The 14,017-nt window shown below is 41.7% G+C and overlaps 1 protein-coding gene across 11 annotated transcripts in view; it reads right to left on the reverse strand.

Moving 5' to 3' along the window:
* Nucleotides 1-14,017, reverse strand: part of pcbp3 (poly(rC) binding protein 3) — a 173,499-nt gene that overhangs the window by 70,354 nt on the left and 89,128 nt on the right. The gene's annotated exons all lie outside the window — the stretch shown is intronic.

Genomic DNA, 14,017 nt, shown 5'->3' on the forward strand with positions numbered 1-14,017 from the left:
AAATTAGTGACCATCCCAAGTAGATCTCAACTCAATCGTACATTTTCTACTGTACTTTTACAATTTTTAAAACACTTTTAACATCCGGCATGGCAGACAGACTTCTCAGGAAGAGGGGGTTTTCAGTACACCAGTGCTGGAAAGTGATTTAAAGCCACAGTCTAAAAATGAGTTCAGCAGCCTTGCTAAGATCCTATAATCATATTTCACAGCACTGTGCTGAAGCTCAAATTGCATAGTGACAGCAAATCCATCACCTCCACACTTGGCTATCATCACCTCCACACTTGGCTATGGATTTCGGGAAGGGTTGGGGAGTAACTGATTACATGTAATCACTAACATGTAATCTGATTACGGAAAACAATCGCTGTAATATTAGTTATGTTAACAGTTAAAATATTGTAATCAGATTACATATACTTTATAAAAACTAGATGATTAATTTTACATTCAGAAGGGATGTTTGTGAAGGGTATTGAGTTTGCATAATCCAAAAGTTATGTTACTGTTTAAAATTTTGGACAGGTAACCAGTTACTGTAACAGAGAAAGTAGCCTACCCAACCCTGATTAGAAAGTTGCCTGCCCAACCGTGATTTCGGGGCTTCCAATTTTGACTTCCTCATTTAAGTACCAGGATCAAAGTAGAGAAAAAGTGTCCAAGCTCACCTGAAGTCAATACAATGTAGCAGATTACATACACTACATGACCAAAAGTATGTGGATATCTGCTCGTCAAAAATCTAATTCCAAAATGATGGACATTTATACGTAGTTGGTCCCCCTTTGCTGCTATAACAGTCTCCACTCTTCTAGGAAGGCTTCAACTAGATGCTGGAACATTGCTGCGGAACAAGATTATTAGTGAGGTCGGGCAGTGATGTTGGGCGATTAGGCCTGGATAGCAGTCGGTGTTCCAATTCATCCCAAAGGTGTTTGATGGGGTTGAGGTCAGGGCTCTGTGCAGGCCAGCAAAGTTCTTCCACACTAATCTCGACAAACCATTTCTGTATGGACCTCGCTTGTCATGCTGAAACAGGAAAGAGCCTTCCCCAAACTGTTGCCACAAAGTTAGAAGCACAGAATCATCTAGATGCTGTAGGGTTAAGATTTTCCTTTACTGGAACTAAGGGTCCTAGCCCGAACCATGAAAAACAGCTCCAGACCACTATTCCTCCATCACCAAACTTTATAGTTTACACTATGCATTCGGGCAGGTAGCATTCTCCTGGCATCCGCCAAACCCAGATTCGTCCGTCGGACTGCTAGATGATGAAGCTGATTCATCAATCCAGAGAACGTGTTTTCACTGCTCCAGAGTCCAATGACGACATGCTTTACACCACTCCAGCCAACGCTTGGCATTGCACATGGTGATCTTAGGGTTGTGTGCGGCTGCTCTGCCATGGAAACCCATTTCATGAAACTGATGACGAACAGTTCTTGTGCTGACGTTGCTTCAAGAGGCAGTTTGGAACTTGGTAGTGAGTGCTTCAGCACTCGGTAGTCCCCTTCTGTGAGCTTATGTGGTCTACCACTTCGCGTCTGAGCCGTTGTTGCTCCTAGACGTTTCCACCTCACAAATACAGCATTTACAGTTGACCGGGGCAGCTGTCTTGTTGGAAAGGTGGCATCCTAAGACGGTGCCACATTGAAAGTCACTGAGCTCTCCAGTTTGGGTCATTCTACTGCCAATGTTAGTCTATATAGATTGTATGGCTGTGTGCTCGATTTTATACACATCTCAGCAACGATTGTGGCTTAAATAGCCAAATCCACAAATTTGAAGGTGTGTCCACATACTATTGGTGTAAATAAAGTGGTTCTTAACTGACAACTTAATTTTGACCTATAGTCTCGTAAGGAAATGGCCCCTTCGGAAATGTTGTGAATTCATAGGCAGGTCTTTTTTTGGTTTTGTTCATTTATAGAATGAGAAAGTCTGTGCCAAAACATTGTAACTGAAAATTTAAGAAAGGATGATTGATATTTAAAATGTGTCTTTGAAAGCATAATGGCGCAGCATTACTTCCTTCTCATTATTCCTGAAGAACATCCATTATGAGTGGATGGTGCCCCTTTCTGCCTCCCAGACACAGTGACACATGCACCTCTACTCTAGGCCATACAGCTCTCTTTGATACAGCGGCGGAGCACAATTGTGTTCAGTTTTAATGGGTCATATGGGTCTTTGATCAAGGGATTGAGAGACTGAAATACGCCATAACTTGCGTCTGTTGCAGTCCATCCAGAGTTATCAAGGGGCAGTGTGTCATGCTTTGACACAGGTGTGGACATGAGTCATTGATGCAAAACTAAATCAAGTTCACATACATTTTTGTGTGATTGAGTTTAAGTGTGTCTGTTAGCACGTGAGTGTATGTATGCATGTGTGTGTGTGCTGCGTGTCTATGCCTGTGTGAGTATTTCTGAGCACAAGATAGCGATAAAAAGATTAATAGATAGGAAGAGGGTACATGGATGAGTGCTATGATAACAGCCAACCAGTAGTGCTCCCAATCCTATGCAAAATGGGGCATGCTGTACAAACATGAAATAAACTATTTGTTGGTTTTCTCCATCAGTGGACATACAAGAAACATGCTGGATAAGGTAATTGAAATTGGTCATCGAGGGAACAAAATACACAATGTTTTCCTAAATTAAAATATTTTTCCCAGCTTCCTGTTCCTCAGACAGTGGAGTATGTTACGGTCAGTGGAAATCACCCCTTACTACTCCCTCCTGGCCGTTACCACTGCTTTCAGCCATCTGTGTTTGCCTAGCTTTCTTGTCCGTAACCACTGCAGTTCATTGTGTGGAATTCACACATTCATATATCAGAGTAATACTTCATTTGTAAGTGCTGGTCCTTTTTCTATACAACCCCATATCACTCTCTACCACACATCACCACTGCCCTTTAGAAACCTTTTGTGTGGCAGCCACTCTCTCTAGTTGTCTTGACACGCTGACCAGCATAGTCTTCAATATCAAACACAATCACGCTTCATAGCTGGTGCCAGATTTGAACCTCCAACCTCTGCCTAAAAAGCAAGTCGCAGGGTCGGTAGGGGCGGTAGGGGCTAGGGGTCGTTTCTGCTGGACGGACCATACATTTGAATAAGCTTCTATTTAGAATGATAATCCCATCCCATTGCAGTATATGATACATAACATTATAACAATATATTTCATTTTTATTTGTGGTGTGTGTAATTTCATGTAATTTGCATATTTTCCTTGTTGTTATTAGGAGCATTATCTCTCGTGACGTGTGATGTAGAAAGAGGGTCAGGCTTTCCGCTAGCTTCCGGCCCCTTCTTTGTTGCTAGCTGTTAAATCTAATCATGCTTAAAACCTTTTTGGGATAGGTGGCAGCATTTTCACTTTTGGATGAATAGCGTACCGAGAGTGAACTGACTCCTACTCTGTCCCAGATGCTAATATATGCATATTATTAGTAGTATTGTATAGAAAACACTCTGAAGTTTCTAAAACTGTTTGAATGACGTTTGTGAGTATAACAGAACTCATATGGCAGGCGAAAACCTGAGAAACTGGTTTGAGGATTCTACTATAAAGGAGGGGCTCATGAGACCTGTTTGAGTCAGTGGTCCAGTGCTTTTCTTCAGACATAAGAATTCTCCGGTTGGAACATTATTGATGTTTTATGTTAAAAACATCCTAAGGGTTGATTCCATACATCGTTTGACTTGTTTCTACGACCTGTAATGGAACTTTTCAAGTTTTTGTCTGGACGTAGTGCTCGCGCCTCATGAAGATGGATTACTGGGCTGAACACGCTAACAACAAGTGGCTATTTGGATATAAATGATGGACTTTATGGAACAAATCAGTAATTTATTGTCGAACTGGGATTCCTGGGAGTGCCTTCTGCTGAAGATCATCAAAGGTAAGTGAATATTTATAGTGTTATTTCTAACTTCTGTTGACTCCAAAATGGCGGATATTTCTCTGGCTGGATTGGGCTCTGAGTGCCGTTCTCAGATTATGCTTTTTCCGTAAAGTTTAAAAAAAATCTGACACAGAGGTTGCATTAAGGAGAAGTCTATCTTTAATTCTGTGAATAACACTTGTATCTTTTATCAATGTTTATTATGAGTATTTCTGCAAAATCACTGGATGTTTTGGAATCAACATATTACGCACGTAACGCGCCAATGTAAACTGAGATTGTTGGATATAAATATGCACATTATCGAACAAAATATGTATTGTATTGTGTAACATGATGTCCTATGGGTGTCATATGATGAAGATCATCAAAGGTTAGTGATACATTTTATCTATATTTCTGATTTTTGTGACTCCTATCTCTGGCTGGAAAAAATGGCTGTGTTTTTTTGTCCTGGCGGTGATCTAACATGATCATATGTTGTGCTTTCGCTGTAAAGCATTTTTTAAATCAGCATGATGGGTAGATTGACAAGAAGTTTATCTTTCATTTGCTGTGTTGGACTTGTTAACCTGTCTACGATACTGGTTCCCAATTGGGAATCAACCCTCCCACGTGCAGCTGGAACGGTGGCGCATGGAACGCAAAAATATTCTTAAAAATATTTAACCTCCACACATTAACAAGTCCAATAGCTCAAATGAAAGATAAACATCTTGTTCATTTAGCCAGCAAGTCAGATTTCTAAAATGTTTTACGGCGAAAACATAGCACATATATATGTAAAACCACCACCAGACACAGCTCATTTCAATAGCCAAAACATGCAATCAACAAACGCAGGATTAAAAAATAAATCGCTCACTAACCTTTTGAAAATCTTCATCAGATGACAGTAATATGACATATTACACAGTACATATTTTTTTTTTTCAATAATATGCCATTTATATCCATAAATGTCCATTTACAGTGAGTTCACCTTCAGAAATTACTCAAAAACGCCCGCAGGAAATCTATGTAGCGCGGCAAGATAACGTAAAATAGACATCATAAACTTTGACTAAATATACATGTTCTACATATAGTTAGAAAGATACACTGCTTCTTTATGCAACCGCTGTGTTAGATTTATTTTTAACGTTACAGAAATCGCACACTATTCCATATGCTGAGACAGCGCTCAGTTCCAAGCTACATTTCCACGTAATGTTGGAGTCAACAGAAACACAGATTTAAGCATAAATATTCCCTTACCTTCGATGGTCTTCGTTCAGAATGTTCTGGAAGGCTTCATACTTACCCAATACATCGTTTGGTTTCAAGTCTTGCGTCTTTGTATTAGCTACTGCTAATAACATCAGCTGAAATGCACCCAAAACGTCCTCTGGTCCGGATAAGTTGCGCATCAAAACTTCAAAATTACACATTATATGTCGACTAAACAGGTCAAACTAAGTGCAGAAGCAAGCTTTATGATGTTTTAGACGTGCAAAACAAACTTCAATTCAATCGCCCATCGTCTGCCCTTCTCTTCAGTGCTGGAAACAAAGGAATGACTGTGACCAATTCGCGCCCTGACGCACAGCCTATTCTCTCGTGGCACGCACTAATTTCACTCCCATAGGGTCAATTCTCGCGCGATTTGAACGGTTTGAAGCTCTAATGAAAGAGGACATCTAGCGGAAGAGATAGAAAGTGTCCCCAGAATCATAGCTGGTTGGGAGGGGTGGGGGCATGACGTCAAAGTTGCTCCAACTTTCATGGCCACAGAAACTAGTTTGGAAGAATGCCTGCCCTGTGAGTTCTGCTATACTTACAGACATAATTCCAACGGTTTTAGAATCTTTAGAGTGTTTTCTATCCAATAATAATTTTTATTTGCATATATTAACAATTTTTGAAAGATTTTTTTTCCAGTTTACTAGGGGTACCCAATCTCTCCAAAGGGGGCGTATATCTGCCATATCCTCAACAGGTTAATGTGGGAAAGTTACATATTTCTAAATATTTTTGAATTTTGCGCGCTGCCTTTTCAGCGGAATGTTGTCGAGGTGTTCCGCTAGCGGAACGCCTGCGCTAGAAAGGTTAATGCCTGGTCAAACTGCTACCCAAATTGTATTTTTTCCTTTTTTCTCTCATTTGTCTGTTGAAACTGAAATTCTGTTGACAGTATACATGTAACCACACCAATCTACACCAAATCCCAATTACGTGATATCACCTGGGACTGGGAGTCAAGTAATGTAACAATTTCATCTGCAAAGATCACTATTGTTGTAAAATAGTCACTTATTTTCTAGTGAGGGTTTGTTACAATCACCCTCAATGCATATACAAAGCAAAGTGTCTTTGATTCATAACTAGTTCTCGTTTTTTCTGCTGTTTTCATGAACACAGCGAGTCAGGACTGTGTTACAACAAATTTCCAGCGATGCAGAATTAACCTAGGGCTATCATCTCTTTTCTCCATACCAAAGAACCCAAACATGACCCTTCTCACTAAACTGTCTCGATAAAATGTTCTTTTTCAAATTGAGATTATAAATCGAAATCTAACTGAGACCACAGGCTCTTTTATTAATTAGTTTGAAACTGGGAAATGTTTTTTCTATCCTCACCTGATAGGAAAAATATTGTGTTTGAATGAGCTTACTATTGCAAGAAGGTAATCTATCCCCTATCAAACTATTCAGGATCAATGTAGGCAACGTAATGAAAATAATTCAGGCACCCTCCTCAAAAATAATTTATGAATAAAGTAATGAGACATTGAAGAGGACACAAGCCAAACAGGGAGATGACCGTCAGTAGTCTTGATTATCTCTGAATGCTTTATTGTTTATTTTCTCTGTGGCATAACTCAAGAGGTGGATTTTGACAGTGTATTCTATTGGTGGTCTACTCTGCACAATTCGTTGAAAGCCAATGAGAAGGCTGTTTCCTATACATGTACCAAACAAAGCACTTCTATTAAGGAACGCGTAAACTGAGCTTGTTATACACTGGAGGTGGCAAATACCTTCCTCTTCTTGAGCAATGACCTACAGGTAACTGCCAAAATAAAGGAAACTCATAAAATGTCTTAATAAGGCGTTGGGCCACCACGAGCCAGAACAGCTTCAATGCACCTTGGCATAGATTATATTAGAGTCTGGAACTCTATTGGAGTGATGTGAAATCATTCCTCCACGAGAAATTCCATAATTTGGTGTTTTGTTGATGGTGGTGGAAAACGCTGTCTCAGGCGCCACTCCAGAATCTCCCATAAGTTTTCATATGTGTTTAAATCTGGTGGCTGACGGCCATGGCATATGATTTCATCATTTTCATGCTCATCAAACCATTCAGAGACCACTTGTGGATGGAGACATTGTCATGCTATGGAGACATAGCCATAGTGGCCAAAATAATGGCTTGCCCAGCATTTTGTACATGACCCTAAGCATGATGGGATGTTAATAGCTTAAATAACTCAGGAACCACAACTGTATCACTCATTTACTCAAGCATTCCATTATTTTGTCAGTTAACTGTACATTATATGGCCCACATAAAAATAATATACCATCAGGCTATATTTTCTGTTACTCATGCCACTCTTTCATAAATAACAGATGTGATATGGCGATGAAAATACAGTATATGAATGGTATGTCAGATGCGCCGAATACAACATGTGTAGACCGTAGAGTGAAATGCTTACTTACAAGCCCTTGTCCTGTAGTCCACAATCATCTTCTTTGTCTTGATCACGTTGAGGGAGAGGTTGTTATCATGGCACCACATGGCCAGGTCTCTGACCTCCTCCATATAGGGTGTCTCATCATTGACTGTGATCAGGCCTACCACTGTTGTGTCGTTGGCAAAGTTAATGATGGTGTTGCACTTGTGCCTGGCCATGCAGTCATGGGTGAACAAGAAGTACAGGAGGGGACTGAGCACGCATCCCTGAGGGGCCCCCGTGTTGAAGATCAGTGTGGCAGATGGGTTGTAAAACCTACCCTTACCACCTGGGGGAGGACCATCAGGAAGTCCAGATTCCAGTTGCAGAGGGAGGTGTTTACTCCCAGGGTCCTTAGCTGAGTGATGAGCATTGAGAGCACTATGGTGTTGAAATCTGAGCTGTAGTCAAAGAATAGCATTCTCACATACAGTGGGGAGAACAAGTATTTTATACACTGCCGATTTTGCAGGATTTCCTACTTACAAAGCATGTAGAGGTCTGTAATTTTTATCATAGGTACACTTCAACTGCGAGAGACGGAATCTAAAACAACAATCCAGAAAATCCCATTGAATGATTTTTAAGTAATTAATTTACATTTTATTGCATGACATAAGTATTTGATCACATTCCAACCAGTAAGAATTCCGGCTCTCACAGACTTGTTAGTTTTTCTTTAAGAAGCCCTCCTGTTCTCCACTCATTACCTGTATTAACTGCACCTGTTTGAACTCGTTACCTGTATAAAAGACACCTGTCCACTCACTCAATAAAACAGAATACAACCTCTCCACAATAGCCAAGACCAGAGAGCTGTGTTAGGACATCAGGGATAGGCAGACCTGCACAAGGCTGGGATGGCCTACAGGACAATAGGCAAGCAGCTTGGTGAGAAGGCAACAACTGTTGGCGCAATTATTAGAAAATGGAAAAAGTTCAAGATGACGGTCAATCACCCTCGGTCTGGGGCTCCATGCAAGATCTCACCTCGTGGGGCATCAATGATCATGAGGAAGGTGAGGGATCAGCCCAGAACTATACGGCAGGACCTGGTCAATGACCTGAAGAGAGCTGGGACCACAGTCTCAAAGAAAACCATTAGTAACACACTACGCCGTCATGGATTAAAGTCCTGCAGCACACGCAAGGTCCCCCTGCTCAAGCCAGCGCATGTCCAGGCCCGTCTGAAGTTTGCCAATGACCATCTGGATGATCCAGAGGAGGAATGGGAGAAGGTCATGTGGTCTGATGAGACAAAAGTAGAGCTTTTTGGTCTAAACTCCACTCGCCGTGTTTGGAGGAAGAAGAAGGATGAGTACAACCCCAATAACACCATCCCAACCTTGTTGCATGGAGGTGGAAACATCCTTCTTTGGGGATGCTTTTCTGCAAAGTGGACCAGGACGACTGCACCATATTGAGGGGAGGATGGATGGGGCCATGTATCGCGAGATCTTGGCCAACAACCTCCTTCCCTCAGTAAGAGCATTGAAGATGAATCGTGATTGGGTCTTCCAGCATGACAACGACCCGAAACACACAGCCATGGCAACTAAGGAGTGGCTCCGTAAGAAGCATCTCAAGGTCCTGGAGTGGCCTAGCCAGTCTACAGACCTGAAGCCAATAGAAAATCTTTGAAGGGAGCTTAAAGTCTGTATTGCCCAGCAACAGCCCCGAAACCTGAAGGATCTGGAGAAGGTCTGTATGGAGGAGTGGGCCAAAATCCCTGCTGCAGTGTGTGCAAACCTGGTCAAGAACTACAGGAAAGGTATGATCTCTGTAATTGCAAACAAAGGTTTTTGTACCAAATACTAAGTTCTGCTTTTCTGATGTATCAAATACTTATGTCATTCAATAAAATTCTAATTAATTACTTAAATAAAATACAATGTGATTTTCTGGATTTTTATTTTACATTCCATCTCCCACAGTTGAAGTGTACCTATGATAATAATTACATACCTCTACATGCTTTGTAAGTAGGAAAACCTGCAAAATCGGCAGTGTATCGAAATCTTGTTCTCCCCACTGTATGTGTTAATTTTGTCCAGGTGGGAAAGGGCAGTGTGGCGTGCAATAGAGATTGCATCATCTGTGGATTTGTTGGGGCGGTATGCAAATTGGAGTTGGTCTAGGGTTTCTGGGATAATGGTGTTGATATGGGCCATGTGAATGTTGACCTGTTTAACGGTCTTACTCACGTCGGCTACGGAGAGTGTGATGACAGTCGTCCGGAACCGCTGATGCTCTCATGCATGTTTCAGTGTTGTTTGCCTCGAAGCGAGCACAGAGGTAATTTAGCTTGTCTGATAGGCTCGTGTCACTGGGCAGCTCGTAGCTGTGCTTCCTTTTGTAGTCTGTAATAGTTTGCAAGCCCTGCCACATCTGACGAGCGTTGGAGCCGGTGTAGTATGATTCAATTTTAGTCCGTTGGCTAATAGGACTATGGTAGAAGCAGATTACCCACTCGCCGTCGGATCCTTACAAGGCACCCCGACCTACGTCCCGATATCTCTGTCTCTTTCTCCTGTGAATGAAGGGGATGAGGGCCTTGTCCGTTGTCTGAAGTAAAGCCTTCGCTTCTGAATCTTTAAAGAAAATGTTTCGTCCAGTACGAGATGAGTAATCACTGTCCTAATATCCAAAAGCTATTTTCTTTCATAAGAGACGGTGGCAGAAGCATTATGTACAAAACAAGTTACAAATAATGCAAAAAAACACACAAAATAGCAGAATTGGTTAAAATGGTATCCACATCCACTGATAGTGTATAGCCTGACTGCTCCAGTGCTCAAATACAGTGCATTCGAAAAGTATTCAGACCCATTGACTTTTTCCACATTTTACTTAAGTATTCAGACACTTTGCTATGATACTCGAAGTTGGCCAAACTGATCAATCGGGGGAGAAAGGCCTTGGTCAGAGAGGTGACCAAGAACCCGATGGTCACTCTGACAGAGGTCCAGAGTTCCTCTGTGGAGATGGGAGAACCTTCCAGAAGGACAACCATTACTGCAGCACTTGACAGTGAGTGACCAGACAGAAGCCACTCCTGAGTAAAAGGCACATGATATAGACTTTGACAAAAGGCACCTAAAGGACTCTCAGAACATGATAAACAAGATTCTCTGGTCTGATAAAACCAAGATTGAACTCTTCGGCCTGAATGCCAAGTTTAACGTCTGGAGGAAACCTGGCAAAGATTAACGGAGTAAAGTACAGAGAGATCTGTGATGAAAACCTGCTTGAGAGAGCTCAGGACCTCAGACTGTGGTAAAGGTTCACCTTCCAACAGGACAACGACCCTAAGCACACAGCAAAGAAAATGCAGGAGTGGCTTTGGGACAAGCTTTTGAATGTCCTTGAGTGGCCTAGCCAGAGCCTGGCCTTGAACCCGATCTAACATTGCGAGAGAGACTTTAAAATAGCTGTGCAGCGACGCTCCCCATCCAAACTGACAGAGCTTGAGAGGATCTGCAGAGAAGATTGAGAAAACTCCCCAAATATAGGTGTGCCAAGCTTGTAGCACCATACCCAGGAAGACTCAAGGCTGTAATCGCTGCCAAAGGTGCTTCAACAAAGTACTGAGTAAAGGGTCTGAAAACATATGTAAATGTCATATTTCAGTTTTTATAAATATGTAAAAATGTGTAAAAACCTGTTTTGCTTCGTCAGTAAGGGATATTGTGTGTAGATTTATAAGGGGGAAAAAACTATTTAATTAATTTTAGAATAAGGCTGTAACGTAACAAAATGTGGAAAAAGTCAAGGTGTCTGAATACTTTCCGAATGCACTGTATTTGGTAGCCTAGACAGATTAGTTTATCTTTTTAGCAGGAGCCATTTGCTTTCCAACCTGTGTTTTCCAGCGATTATATTTGAAAAATTGCGAAAGGCCGGTTTTGGCTGCATGCTGTTCACGTTCACTGACAGATTTGCCACATATTCCAGACTGGAGGCATGCCTTGTGATTGGGCTACACACAATCCACAACTAGGCAACTTTTTAAAAATAAGCTATTGATCCTCTGTGGCTAAATTATAGGCCTACTCCTGGTGTAGTATTCTGAATTATTTCATTTTTTTCTTTACAGACAACAGTAATAACTTTGGCAAATGTAAGTGCTGCAGCACTTCCAGCACCCTTCCCACGGCTATGATTCTAAAAGGATATTAATGATGAAGCGCAACGCTGGAGAGATGAGAGTTGCAGAAAGAGGTAGATAGATCATAGAAAGTGAATCTCATTCTAGTTCTGTGAGAGATACAGGCATGTTTCTCTTTCTCACCACAACAATACCCACGCAGTGGTCTATAGCAGGGGTGGGCAAACTTTTTGGCTCGAGGGCCACATCGGGATTTTGAAATTCAATGGAAGGGGACCAATTGTTTTTTGAAATCAATTTGCGGGGGTCTCCCGAGTGGCACAGTGGTCTAAGGCACTGCATTGCAGTGCTTGAGGCGTCACTACAGACCCGGCTTCGATCCAAGCCATTGTCACAGCTGGCCATGACTGGGAGACCCATGAGGCGGTGTACAATTGGCCCAGCGTCGTCCGGGTTAGGAGAGGGTTTGGCAGGCCGAGATTTCGGGCGCATGCATGCTGACACAGTCGCCAGGTGTACGGTGTTTCCTCCGACACGTTTCCTCCGACACATTGGTGCGGCTGGCTTAAGTGGGCATTGTGTCAAGAAGCAATGCGGCTTGGCTGGGTCGTGTTTCGGAGGATGCATGGCTCTCGACCTTCGCCTCTCCCGAGTCCGTACGGGAGTTGCAGCGGTGGGACAAGACTGTAACTACCGATTGGATACCACGAAATTGGGGAGAAATAAGAGCAAAAAAATAGTAATTTAGGAAAAAATTATATCTACGTGTTGTTTTTTTTCTGTCTCGCGGGCTGGATTGAAGTGTGTACTTTGTCCCCCCCTTGGTCTATAGGCTAAAATGTTGTGCAAACCATGAACCCGGGACAACACAAATCAATTCTTAGAGTATCAGGCATGTTTTCACATTACGTTTTTTAAAGGGCAGAATCATTTACATGATTGCTTTTATTATAATTTTTTCATTACAAACAGTGAAAATTAGATCCTGGCAAATTAGTTCTGAACCTAACAGTCCAAAACTGGATCCTGATCCGGCTCAAATTAAGCACTGGTGATTACCCCAGCTCCATCCCTCAGCTAAATAGCAAACTAAGTGGTGTTGTTGATGTTGACTGAAAAACAAATTAAGGAGCGTGCCTTTAATGGAACCACCTTGATGTGGAAAGAACCTCCTTTTTGGTACATTGAGTCTATTGACAGCCCTTCCTAATCCCTAGTTTGGGACTCAAGAGGCTTCATCTCTCTCATTGCTTGAGTTTGGCTTTCTCAGTGAGCAACGGGCCCCTATCTCAAATGAACACAAACCTCCTTTAAAGGCACTGGATCCCTCTCTGAATGACTGTGTATAACATTTTGACAGCATGTGAATACCATTGTTTCTATAAAGGTCTCAAGCCAGGAAAAATGTTAAATAAAAAAGGAGGACCAGTACCGCTTTGTTATAGAATTATGTAATTTAAACGTGATGACTACATTGTTCCTTGTGGCTAAATAAATTCGATTTTACTTTATTCATTTATTTATTACAATTCAGATAATAATACATGACATAGATAATACCCAGTCATCATACTAATGGTGGCTTTTTGCAGTTTAACGGATTTGCCATTTTAGCAGAACATTTCACCACTCTCTCAAATGGCTAACTCCGCCCTCTTGCAGCACATGCCTAGGTCCAGAGAAATGAAACAATCTACCTCAGCTCGGAGTCGGCTCAAATAGGCTATTATAAACGCTTCAGATGGTGTGTTTGTGTGATGCCGGACAAAGGCCATTTTCAAACAATCCCACGACTACTGCTGTGTCTAGCCCCCCAAAAAACAAAAAACAAATCTCAGAGAATGAGTGCACAACTGACAAATAATCACTTTTACTGTGTATATGTCAGTCAGTCAGGTGGCTTGCCGCCGGCAGAGACCTTTATTGCATTAACGTTGAAGAGCTCTGGCTAGTATTACTTTGCCAGCTAGAAGGATGAAGGTAGAAGCTAACATTCAACAGAGCCTTCCTCAGTAGGAGCAAAAAGTAGGCTACTTAAATTCTCATAATAACTCCTTGCTCGTACACACTTTTTCAGTTCTGCCCACAAATTTTCTATAGGATTGAGGTCAGGGCTTTGTGATGGCCACTCCAATACATTGACTTTGTTGTCCTTATTAAAGGCACCTTCAGCTTAGTGTATGTAAACATCTGACCATCTGGAATTGTGATATAGTGAATTATAAGTGAAATAATCTGTATGTAAACAATTGTTGGAAAATTGT

This window comes from Oncorhynchus mykiss, chromosome 22 (genome assembly GCF_013265735.2).
Source record: "Oncorhynchus mykiss isolate Arlee chromosome 22, USDA_OmykA_1.1, whole genome shotgun sequence".
Taxonomy (NCBI): domain Eukaryota; kingdom Metazoa; phylum Chordata; class Actinopteri; order Salmoniformes; family Salmonidae; genus Oncorhynchus; species Oncorhynchus mykiss.